The 13702-nt window shown below is 38.1% G+C and overlaps 1 protein-coding gene across 1 annotated transcript in view; it reads right to left on the reverse strand.

Moving 5' to 3' along the window:
- The window catches only part of SLN (sarcolipin), a 29824-nt gene that overhangs the window by 956 nt on the left and 15166 nt on the right, over positions 1–13702 (reverse strand). The window lies entirely within an intron of this gene.

Consider the following 13702-nt stretch of genomic DNA (forward strand, 5'->3'; position numbering starts at 1 on the left):
CTTGGAGAAAAGTTATTAGTGATTACATTCTTATCAGTATTAAAATGAAAGGGAAGCATTTCCTTCTTCCATGCATTTTGAGACCCATTTTCGGTTGTTTCAGAAGTATATTATGGTTAATGCCTTGCTTATCCAAATACAGTGTTCCCTCGATTTTCGCGGGGGATGCGTTCCGAGACCGCCCGCGAAAGTTGAATTTCCGCGAAGTAGAGATGCGGAAGTAAATACACTATTTTTGGCTATGAACAGTATCACAAGCCATCCCTTAACACTTTAAACCCCTAAAGTGCAATTTCCCATTCCCTTAGCAACCATTTGCATCATTACTCACCATGTTTATTTATTAAAGTTTATTTAAAAAAATATTTATTAAAGGCAGATGAAAGTTTGGCAATGACATATTATGTCATCGGGCAGGAAAAACCGTGGTACAGGGAAAAAACCCACGAAGTATTTTTTTAATTAATATTTTTGAAAAACCGTGGTATAGACTTTTCATGAAGTTCGAACCCGCAAAAATCGAGGCAACACTGTACTACAACATACATATAGTATGTCTGTGCATTTATGTATCTGTCTGTGTAGCAGTAGTAGGTTCTAAATCCTGTCACTACTGATTCATGCGTGCTCAAGTGTGTGCATGTGCCACTTCCCGCATGCTCAGAAGTGTCCCAATGAGTGGGCGGAGCATTCCGGGTGGGTGGGAGGAGTTCCCACCAAAGTCGCTGCTGGTTCTCTGAACTGGGCCAAACCAGGAGCAACCCACCGCTGCTGTGTAGGTATGCTTTGAAGTCATTGTTGGCTCTTGGGCACTGCCACAATTTTCCTGAATCGTTTTTGTAAAATACAGGAGGCAACACAAAGAAAAAGGGTCAACCTCTTACCCAAAGCACCTGAAGGCAGGACAAGAAGCAAAGGATGAGAGCTAATCAAGGAAAGAAGCAACCTAGAACTAAGGAGACATTTCCTGACAGTTAAAACAATTAATCAATACTGTCAGACGGTTTACTAAGTCTGCACTTCTATTTCTACTAGTTTTTTCCTCATCATTCCTATCACCCATTTCCTCCCACTTATGACTGTAGGACTGTAGCTTGTTGCTTGTATCCTAAAATCTTTATTAATTGTTGTGGTTAGCTCTGGCCCAGCTCCTGCCCCAAGGGCTGTGGATGTGGGGGAGACATCCACATGCTGCAGGACTGTTTTGCCCCCGGTGGAATCTGCTGATGAAGACTCCTCTGACCAAGAAGACATGAGTGACAGGGAGGAGAACAGTGTGGCAGACAGCTCAGAAGGAGATCAATTATCTAGCTCCTCCTTGGATTCAGAACAAAAGTTAATGATACAGCCACACATGCGGAGAGCGATGCATAGGCAACAACAACTGAGAGATTATTATCAAAGAAAATGAGGCCACCTGTGGTTGGGTGGGGCTGTGGTAATTAGTGAGGCTGCTATAAAGAGCAGCCTGTGGGTTTGGCCAATGTGGAGGATTATCTGATCGTTGTGTTTCGTGACTGCTTTACTGACTTTGACCTTTTGTGTGCTGATTTTTCCCCGTTTTGAAACTAAACCAGAGCAAAGTGTGTTTCACTTTGTGAAAGAAGAAGGACTGTGAATTACCTCACAGCTGCAAGCTAAGTATCACAGAACTGATAAGGGACTTGTACAAATTACCAGTTTTTTTGGAGACCAGTGCTCTTTGCTATACCAAAAGAGGGCTTGGTTTATGTGAATTTTCATTATAAAGAACATTGTTTTGAATTTTCAAATGTGTGTGTGTCTGCAATTTGTACCTGTGAATTTTTGGGAGGATTCTACCAGAGAGCCTGACAGAACATTAATATTGTTTCTTCATCACTTATTTGACCCCTATGACAATCATGAAGTGTTGTACCTCATGATTCTTGACAAATTTATCTTATCTTTTCTTTTATGCTGAGAGCATATGCACCAAAGATAAATTCCTTGTGTGTCCAATCACACTTGGCCAATAAAGAATTCTATACAATTCTATTCTATCCTATTCTATTCTATTCTATTCTGTGAAATGACTTGCCAGATATCATGGTTTTTAAGAAGAGATTGGACAATCATTTGCCTGAAAATGTATAGGGTTTCCTGTCTGAGTGATGGATTGATTGAGAAGACTCCTAAGGTCGCTTTCAACTCTGTCATTACATTATTATATTAATTCCAGCACACAGAAAAAAGTTGCAAGTAAGTGTCTCTCCATATGGTTGGACCTACCATCTCCAAATGTTTGCCCATTGTATTAATGGATTTTGACCTCAGATTTCCCAGTCAACAGGATGTCTCTATGATAAACAGGGTGATTTAAAAGGTAGTAGTATCAAATGTATTGTGATGGGATCTGATCTGATCAAATGAACCTTGCATTGACACTGCCAAGCTGAAATTACCTAGACATCTAATCCATCTGTATGCATACCCAGGGCTATAAAAGGTTTGCACTGGAATAATTAAAAATATTTTTAAGTCATCCTCTGTCTAGAGGACTCCAGGGCATTGGGGGGGGGGGGAGAACCCAGATAAAGCTATGGACACAAACAGAATATAGTATATTTTTCAGAGTATAAGATGCACTTTTTCATCCCTAAAAGAGGATAATAATTTGGGTGCATTTTATTCTCTGAATGTAGCTTTTTTTCAGCACTAATTAGCTGCTAATGATCTTCCCAGCTCTTACCTTGCAGGCTCCTTCATTGTTTCTCTCCGTGAAGAATATTTTCCAAGCCCTAAGTCTTTGCAGGATTTTTTCATTGCTCTAACTTGCTCCAAATAAGTTTCTTTCCAGCCCTAACCATGAGCTAACGAAGTTCCCAGCTCTTATTGGCTTGCAAGCTCTTTCATTGTTACTCTTTTCAAAGAATGTTTTCCAAGACCTAAGTCTTTGCAGGTTTTTTTTCTTTGCTCTACTTGCTCCAAATGTTACTTTCCAGGTGCTAATGATGTTCCCAGCTCTTATCAGCTTGCAAGCTCTTTCATTGTTACTCTCTGCAAACAATATTTTCTAAGCCCTAAGTCTTTGCGGGGGGGTTTTCCTTTGCTCTATTTGCTCCAAATGTTTCTTTCCAGGTGCTAATGATGTTCCCAGCTCTTACTGGCTTGCAAGCTCTTTCATTGTTACTCTCTCCAAATAAAGTTTTTTTAAGACCTAACCAGAGGATAAAATAATGTTCTGAAGCTGACCAGACTAAGGACGCTAGCCAGATGAATGCCAGATGATTCTTTTCCCTATTTTCCTCCACAAAAACTAAGGTGTGTCTTATACTACGAAAAATAAAACCAGTATACAAGCATGTATGGTGTGTTGTGTACATGTTTTTAAATTATGTGTTTTTAGTTTAAATTATTAGATTTGTATTACATATTGTTTTGCTACTATTGTTGTGAGCCGCCCCGAGTCTACGGAGAGGGGCGGCATGCAAATTTAATTATTAATAATAATAATAATAATAATAACAACAACAACAACAGAACACAAAACAACAATCAAAAACAGTAACTCAGATAACAATACTGAAAATAAGGATACTAAAGCTGAGCAACTAGGAACACAGAGAAGTTATCAATTGAGTTTTACTCTTTATTGTAAGAGGGGAATTAAATCTGAAGATTGACATTCCTTTCCCTCCTCCCTTTTCTGCAAGGCCAGTTCTTTTCAAGGATGTGAACCCTGCATTAGGAAGTTCAAGGTGCATACAAAACAGAAATAGATATCCATCACCAAGCTGTGGGGCAACGCTATTAGAAAATATCGTAGCCTTCAATAAAACCATGTGTAACGTTACAGAAGGAGACGTTCACTTCTGCACAGAAGCCTGGACTATTGCGTCATTCCTTTCCCCGCGCAAATCCTTCCCCATCAATCAGCACACACACCCCAGTCTCTCGTGGTCTCCTGAGAACATCAGAATTGCAGATGATTTCAGTGCAATCCAACAAATTTAAGATTTATTGAGGTCTGGGCCATTTTTTTTTCCAAGTGACATCAGATGTGGAAGTTGCAGACACTCAGATTAATTAAATTGGAGGAATGAGAGCATATGTTATTGAAGGTCTCCCTCCAAGAAACCCAACAGGATGTTTCTTATAAGACCACAATTCACTTCCTAACTGCTTTTAATACAAAGGGCCTTGTTTTTGAGCAAGCATGCACACGTTTCTACTGGAAGTATTAGGCTGCATCCTAATATTCACTTCCCTAAGAATATGTCTATTTGCACTTAATGGAGCTTATTCTTAATAGCAATAGCACTTAGAATTATATGCCATTTTACAGTGCTTTACAGCCAGCGATGGGCTACCAAAGTTTTTACTACCACACTGTGGGCGTGGCTCTTGCATTTTGTTTCAACATCATTCAGTGCAAATTGCAAATTGAAATTTGCAACATCATTCAGTGCAAATTGCATCGGACCAGAATATCTCCGGGACCGCCTTCTGCCGCACGAATCCCAGCGACCTGTTAGGTCCCACAGAGTTGGCCTTCTCCGGGTCCCGTTGACTAAACAATGTCATTTGGCGGGACCCAGGGGAAGAGCCTTCTCTGTGATGGCCCCGGCCCTCTGGAACCAACTCCCCCCAGAGATCAGAATTGCCCCCACCCTCATTGCCTTTTGTAAATTTCTCAAAACCCACCTCTGCCGTCAGGCATGGGGGAATTGAAATATCTTCCCCAGGCCTATATAATTTATGTATGGTGTGTTGTGTGCATGTTTTTTAAATTATGGGTTTTTAACTTCGTATTATTAGATTTGTACTGTACATTGTTTCTATCACTGCTGTGAGCCGCCCCGAGTCTACAGAGAGGGGCAGCATACAAATTTAATAAATAAATAAATAATAAATTGGGTGCTCTTGGGTGGAGCTCCAAATTTTGCTACCGGTATTGCGTTCCTGACCGTACCCGTAGGAGCCCATCACCTTACAGCCCTCTCTAAGTGGTTTCCAGAGTCAGCCTATTGCCCCCAACAATTGGGGTCCTCATTTTACCCCCCTCGGAAGGATGGAAGGCTGAGTCAGCCTTGAACCTGGTGAGATCTCAACTGCCAATTTGCAGGTAGCTGGCAGGCAACAGAAGTCTAATCACCACATCACCGTGGCTTTTGCAAACACATAAAGGAGAATTATTATTATTATTATTATTATTTATTAGATTTGTATGCCGCCCTTCTATGAGGACTCGGAGCAGCTCACAACAACAATACAACATGTACAAATCTAATGTTAAAAACAATTTAAAACCCTTATTATAAAAAAGAAAAGCAATCACACAACCTAACAGACCATACATAAAACCATAGTAGCTAGGGGTATATTAATTTCCCCATGCCTGGCGACATAGAGCTTTCAGGAGCTTTCAAAAGGCAAGGAGTGTGGGGGCAGTTCTAATCTCTGGGGGGAGTTGATTCCAGAGGGTTGGTGCCGCCACAGAGAAGGCTCCTCCCTCCCTTCCTAGACCTTCCCTCCTTCCTTCCCTCCCTCCTTCCTTTCTTCCTTCCTTCCTCCTCCCTTCCTCCTTCCTTCTCCTTTCTTTCCTTCCTTCTTCCTTCCTTCTTTCCTTCCTTCCTTCCCTCCTAGGAAAGGACAATTGGGGAGACTGAATAGTCTTCAAAGACTATGCCTCCATCCACTGCACTGTTGACATGAACCAAAATATAACCATAACTGCCAAATTAGGAAGAAAAAGAGAGAGAGAGAAGTAATTCTGATCCTCCCCTACTTTGATCAAATTGCGGCCGTGGTCCCAGTAGCTCTCACAGAATATAGAATGAAATAGATGATAATGCCATCACCCTCTTGATGTAAGAGAATACCATGCACATTGGGTTTTTCCAAGCATATTGGTCTAAAGCAGTGTTTCCCAACCTTGGCAACTTGAAGATATCGGGACTTCAACTCCCAGAATTCCCAAGCCAGTATTCGCTGGCTGGGGAATTCTGGGAGTTGAAGTCCAAATATCTTCAAGTTGCCAAGGTTGGGAAACACTGGTCTAAAGAACTCTGCTCAGTTAGTACAGAAATTGATGCTGGAAAAGGCCAGCAGTCTTGCCACAAGATAACTTTTAAATTAGAAAATCTTTGTTGTTTCTCCTATCTAAGGTGTTGATTTAATCATCTTATGTCAGTTTTGCATCAAGATACAGTTAAACTGTTAAGGTACAGTTAAACAGTTAAACTGTACCTTAAAGATCTTGGAGTCCTAGTGGACAACCATTTAAATATGAGCCAGCAGTGTGCAGCAGCTACGAAAATAACCAACACAGTTCTAGTCTGCATAAACAGAGGGATAGAATCAAGGTCATGTGAAGTGTTAATACCATTTTATAATGTCTTGGTATCCAGTTTTGGCCCCCACAATGTAAAAAAAGATGCTGAGACTCTAGAAAGAGTGCAGAGAAGAACAACAAAGATGATTAGGGGACTGGAAACTAAAACATATGAAGAACAGTTGCAGAAACTGGGTATGTCTAGTCTGATGGAAAGAAGGACTAGGGGTGATATAATAACAGTGTTCCAATATCTCACAGATTGCCACAAAGAGGGAGTCAACCTATTCTCCAAAGCACCTGAAGGTAAGACAAGAAGCAATGAGTGGAAACTAATCAAGGAGAGAAGCAACTTAGAATTAAGGAGAAATTTCCTGACATAGAACAATTAACCAATTGAACAACTTGCCTCCAGAAATTGTAAATGCTCCAGCACTGGACGTTTTTAAGAAGAGATTAGATAACCACTTGTCTGAAGTGTGGTAGGGTTTCCTGCCTATACAAGGGGTTGGACTAGAAGACCTCCAAAGTCCCTTCCAACTCTGTTATTCTATAAAACTCTAGATCAGTGGTTCTCAACCTGAAGGTCGGGACCCCTTTCGGGGTCAAATGACCATTTCACGGGGGTCGCCTGGGACCCTGTGAAAAGACAAATTTATCCTGGTATGAGGAACTAAAGCTTCTATTCTGGCATCTTGGAACATATTTTTACAATCCGGCCAATAAGGTGTTCACAGTGGGGGTGTCCCTCTGACCTTCCTGCCAATCAGCTCAAAGCTCTGTTGGGAGAATTGGCGCTAGACTTATGGTTGGGGGTCACCACAACATGAGGAACTGTATTAAGGGGTCACGGTCTTAAAAAGCTTGAGAACCACTGCTCTAGATGATTGAATGGTAGCCTTACCTTTCATATTTTTTGTCCAAATTTGCAGCAAACACTAAGCTTTTTTAGATACTGTATATAGGTCAGTGAATATTTGGTATGCATAGAAGTGTCTGCAAAGGACTTTAATCAAGGCAAAATGGGCAGCATTAAATTTCATGCCACAGTTCATATATATTTCTTGATTGGATGTAAATTAGTGCAGTGATTGCATTCTCTCTTTTCACTCCCTTCATACATTTGTGTTAGAAATCTATCTTGGGAAGAACTGTCATTTCCATTATTTGGAAAAGTTGTTAAGAGAAGAATTTTATATTCTTTCTCTCTCCTTCTCCTTTGTCATTTTTGACATATGCTTTCTTGGCCAAAGAAGGATTTGTAAAATAATAATTCTTAAAAATAGCATAGCTATTATTCAAGATTCACTAACTCTTTTTATTCTCCCTGATTAATACCATGTCAATAAATAGCGTTCCCAGCCTTGTACTTTCTTGATATTTGAGAATCACAGTTCTATATTAATTTTTTTCATTTATGTGTTATATTTATTTAATGCATTTATTATTGGCATGCAGGGCTACAGCTCTATATCTGCAGGAAGCAAAAAAAAATCATAGTGCCATAGTTTAAGATAAACTTGTTAGAGAGTCTGCAATTCTGTGAATATTTTTTTCCATACTTTTTTGCCCTAATAGTAGTTTAGTCCATTTATTTGGGGAACTATAGAATATTAAGAGGCTACAGGAACATCTTGTAAAATAACCTGAGCATGTAAAATAACCTGAGCATCAAATACTTCCATTTTTTAGGTGGCCTTGAGCTTGATTTATATATTTAAATTTTCAAACTTTCTACATGATCCATAAATAAAGAGACTAAGTTCCAGCGAATTCCTACACTGATTTTACAGGGGCTGATCCATCAATCCAGGAAAGGATACACAGCTAAGGTTATCTGCCAGCTGTAGGTTAATTTGATAAAATATTATAATTGGATTTTTTAATGTTAGTACTATTAAGTGGGGAGCGATATAACAAAACACAAACCTTTAACATAATAAACGTTTGAAAGGCATAACATTCACATTAATGCTTGAGATTCTTATAAGGGATATCACTAACTGATATTTGGAAGTATTGTTGGTTGAAAATATTTGAAATATTGAAAATATTTCCTTGCTTATCCAAGTAGCTTCTTCAATCCAAGTATCAAGTTGGCTGGTTTTCCCCTGACCAATTTGCTCAGACTGAAGAAGCTCCATGGGTGAGCAGCCAAATATTTTGAACCAACAAGAAAAAATGTCCAGTTGACTCAACTTCCAGACAATCCTACCTGGATGCCTCAGAATCTTCATCGACATAACATTAATGAATGTTCTCTGTCCTATGAAAGTCTTGGGTTGAGAGAGATGATAGCTTGCCTACAGCTCTTGAGTTGGTCCACCAAGAAGCTGAGATTCCATTCAAGTTCTCTAGACTTTCAAGTTGTTATTATTCAGCTCCTAGATTAAACTAGTTCTGTAAAAGGAAAATCTGCCTGGCCTTGCAATTTAGAATAGAATAGAATAGAATTCTTTATTGGCCAAGTGTGATTGGACACACAAGGAATTTGTCTTGGTGCATACATAAGTACATAAGTGCAGTAGCCTGCCTTTCGTCCCCTGTCCAATTGTCTCTCCTTATCTCATGTATCATATATCTTTTCTTTATATATAATACCTCATGTCTATCCTCTTCAATATGTATTGTGTATTGGACAAAATAAATAAATAAAAATATGGTCACTAGAATTAGAATTCTAGTGACCCTGTCCCATCAGATCCAACCATTGATCTTAATCAATACAGCTTCCCTGAACCTCCATTCCAAATCTATACATAAAGATAGTCCACTGGCCCTATTATCAAGCATTATTTCCAATGATTAGTAATAGTATGTTAATAAGAAGCAAAGAAAGTCATTACTATACTATACACCAAAAAAAGGTTTTTGGCTACACAAAAACAGTGGGAAAGCCAGAAGTTTCTATAACTTTAAACCTCACTTTGGGTGTTAGTTTTCTTTTTTCTTTTCCTTTGAAGAAGAAATAAGATCTAGGCATATCAAATGCATCTATTGCTCTACCTGCAGAAGATGGATTGAGCACCAGAGTGTGATGCCCAGAGCTTCTCAGCTTCTTCTCATCGTCCAGTGTTGTCTGGATGAGAATTCTTCTGCTGGAACTAAAGTAGCCCGAGGGAGGAGAGTATTGGCAACATAAGCAGTGATGTCACAGGCTTCCTATTTAAGTGGGGTTAAGCTGATGATCAGAATTTAGTTGAGGTTATTTAGGTATTGGGGGTGGGGAGGCAAGAATATGTTTCGGTTTACATATTTTCGGATCCAGGATAGTTTTATATACTGTATATATAAAAAGAGACAGACAATTGCCTGGAATTCTCAATATTCTTTTGGCTCAAGAAGTACTAATCTTTTGACAAACAAGCTTCCAAATTCCAAGTTCTGTGCAGGTTATTTGACAAACACAGCCACCTGTTCCTGTCCTGCCCAAAATTCTTATTATAGTAATCTATTCGCTTGTCATATTCCTATAGGATGAGTCCAAGAAAGAAAGAACAGCAGGTGCCAAACCTCTGTATTACAAGATGAAGTAACTAGCTGAACTGTTATAAACTGAAGACCAAGGGATTCCAATTTTCAACCTGAATCAATGTCATGGGCATTTAATTATTCATACGTTTACCTATGCTTTCATCTCCTAATTCAGTGGTTCTCAACCTTTCTAATTCCGCGACCCTTTAATACAGTTCCTCATGTTGTGGTGACTCCCAACCATAAGTCTGGCGCCAATTCTCCCAACAGAGCTTTAAGCTGATTGGAAGGAAGGTCAGAGGGACACCCCCACTGTAACCGCCTGATTGGTCAGATTCTAGGGCCAACAAGGACAGAAGCACCAGCCTGAAGATGACGAGTGGGACCTCGTTGAAACGTCACCAGAAATCTCTGAATCCTACATGGGAAGAAACCCGAATATGCCAAGACCTTCATACCTGTACCTGTGAAAAATCTATGAAAACAAATAACTATGTATGTATGTATGTATGTATGTATGTATGTATGTATGTATATGTATGTATGTATGTATGTATGTATTCAATTATTTATTTATTTTTTCTGTCATGGTTATGTAGTGTATATTGGAGATGATGACCCTCTGAGAGCTATATGTAATGAAACTTAATTTTAATGTAGGTCAATTAATGTACATTCAAAGTGACAATAAAATTTCCATTATTTATTTATTTATTTGTTTGTTTGTTTGTTTGTTTGTTTGTTTGTTTATTAGATTTGTATGCCGCCCCTCTCCATAGACTTGGGGCGGCTCACAACACAATAAAACAGTTCATGGCAAATCTAATAATTTACAATTTAAAATATTTTTAAAAACCCATTATTAAGCCGACATACATACAAACATACCATACATAAATTATATAGGCCTGTATCTTGATTATATGCTATGCTATGCTACGCTACATTACGCTATGTTATGTTGTTACGTCACATCATGTCACATCAATCACATCACTAGACTATACTATGCTATGCTATGCTATGCTATGCTATGCTAAGCTATGCTATACTATATTACTTTTAGACTGTGTACCAAAAAAAGGAGGCTCTAAATTTTATCCACTGAATCTGAGAAGAAAATAAGTGCAGGTAACTCATTGGTATCTATCTATCTATCTATCTATCTATCTATCTATCTATCTATCTATCTATCTATCTATCTACCCATCCATCCATCCATCCATCCATCCATCTGTCTATCTATTAATTGGATTTATATGCCCTATTTATTTATTTGTCCGTACTGCATGGCTATTCCAACAAGCACTCACATGGGATAGGGATGTGTATTATGTCATTGTTGCTTAAATTACTCCTCTATTGTACTTGCGCGCAGTATTGCCTCACTCAATCAAAAGAACAGTATTATAATCGTGAGATGATGCACATTTTGTCATGTGGGTGTCATCATCCTTAAGATGATGAGGGTGCTGGACAATCTCTCAGCTAATATGGTTGAAAAAAACATGCCACATGCTTCCGTATACATTATTTAAATGAAAATCTATCATTCCTCCAAAAAAAAAATGCAACAGAGTGACTTGAAATAACACTTTTCTGATTTATCTAACAGAAGATCCTAGCAGATAACATCACTGATGAATGATATTTTAGAAGTGTAGCAGCCTATCCAATTCTATTTTTTCCTTATTTCTATTTCTTTCCTTCTTTTTTTGTCATCTGGCAAGATGTATCTAATACTTTCAAATGTGGTGCACACTTAAATGCCTAAGTGCCTACTGTCCCTGTCCTACTGTCCCCATTTATTTGTACTCATTTCATCTGCTTCTGTCCATGTTTATATTTACACCTGCTATCTTGTACATGTTTGACAAACTAAATAAATAAATAACATGAGGAAAAACTGACTTAGAATGTATCTGTGGCCTTCTTTTTTTAAATTTTTTTTTTTATTATTATAATACAAAGATTAAAAAGAGCAGGCATATGATGTTGTATCATTCCACAATATATACAGAGCTACCCTTAATTCCCCCTCCTTCCCCGTTGAACTGTTAGCCACACAGTTCTTTTTTATATATACAGTGTTCCCTCAATTTTCGTGGGGGATGTGTTCTGAGACCGCCCACGAAAGTCGAATTTCCGCGAAGTAGAGATGCGGAAGTAAATACACAATTTTTGGCTATGGACAGTATCACAAGCCATCCCTTAACACCTTAAACCCCTAAATTACCATTTCCCATTCCCTTAACAACCATTTACTCACCATTATTATTAGTAGTCACCATTGAATAAGACACTTAATGATCCTGATATTTAAAAACATAATTATTTATTAACAATAATTATTTTTTTTGCAATAACAATGCTAATTGGCCGAGATTTCGTCCAATCAGCAATGGCAGATGAATGTTTGGCGATGACGTATGATGTCATCGGGCGGGAAAAACCATGGTATAGAAAAAAACTGCAAAGTATTTTTTAATGAATAGTTTTTGAAAAACCGTGGTATAGGCCATTCGCGAAGTTCGAACCCGCGAAAATCGAGGGAACACTCTCTCTGTGTGTGTGTGTGTGTGTGTGTGTGTGTATATATATATATATATATATATATATTTATATATATATATATTTATATATATATATATATATATACACACACACACACACACACACACACACACACACAGAGTGTTCCCTCGATTTTCGCGGGTTCGAACTATATATATAAGGCCGAAATGGGACCATCCTAGTCTCCCTTAATTTTAAAAAATTCCAGCTAAAAACATTATGGCATCAGCGGTTATCAAACATTTGTTCTATCATTCAATTAATCTAAAGTCAGATTGATTTGATCTTAATTTTGTGTCTCGGATTGATTTTAGGAACATCTGGTTTATTTACTACCATTTTTTTTTCTTGTATCGACCCAGTCATAGAATTTCTTCCAAATTTCATAGTATTTTGATTCTTCTTTGTTTTTAAGGTTTTGGGTTAATCTGTCCATTTCTGCACAGTCGTATATATTTTTTATCATTTCTCTTTCTGATGGTCTTTCTTCTTTTTTCCAATTTTGCGCTATTGTAATTCTAATTGCAGTAATAATATGTTGTATTAAATAATAGTGGTCTTTTTTAAGTTTTTGATTTATTATGCCTAGAAGAAAGGTCTCTGGTTTTAATATCAGTTTAATTGTAGTAATTTTGAAGATTTACATTTTAACTTTTTTCCATATCTTTTTTATTTGGGGGCATGTCCACCATAGATGAAAAAAGGTCCTATTTTATCTGTGGCCTTCTTATTTCACACCAAAGTCACTTGGCTAACTGGCTGTCCTCTCTGCACCTTTGATGAAACCAGCAACATGTCCTTCCAACTTACTTAGTAGCTTTGTATCAACAAGGTTTGAATTCTGTTGAGGAAACTGCGCATACAGGCTACTGTTTCTTCGGTGCTATGCAGAGTAAAAGGAATGTAGAATGCCAAGAATGTTATTGCAGAATGGTATTGAATCGGACAGGCAGGAATCCTGCAATCTACTCCTTTTTCCCTTGTCGACATGCCTACATTTATTTGTTTGTTTGTTTGTTTGTTTGTTTGTTTGTTTGTTTGTTTGTTTAGTTAGTTAGTTAGTTAGTTAGTTAGTTAGTTAGTTAGTTAGTTAGTCCAATACACAATGAGGGTGTTAGTAGGTATATATCTATAGACACATAGTAAAATACATGATGAAGGTTATAGAGGAGATACTCATAGTAAAATATATCAAGGTTGACTCAGCCTTCCATCCTTCCGAGGTGGGTAAAATGAGGACCCGGATTGTGGGGGCAATATGCTGGCTCTGTTAAAAAGTGCTATTGCTAACATGTTGTAAGCCGCCCTGAGTCTAAGGAGAAGGGCGGCATAAAAATCGAATGAATGAATGAATGAATG

Source organism: Erythrolamprus reginae, chromosome 4 (genome assembly GCF_031021105.1).
Source record: "Erythrolamprus reginae isolate rEryReg1 chromosome 4, rEryReg1.hap1, whole genome shotgun sequence".
NCBI lineage: Eukaryota > Metazoa > Chordata > Lepidosauria > Squamata > Dipsadidae > Erythrolamprus > Erythrolamprus reginae.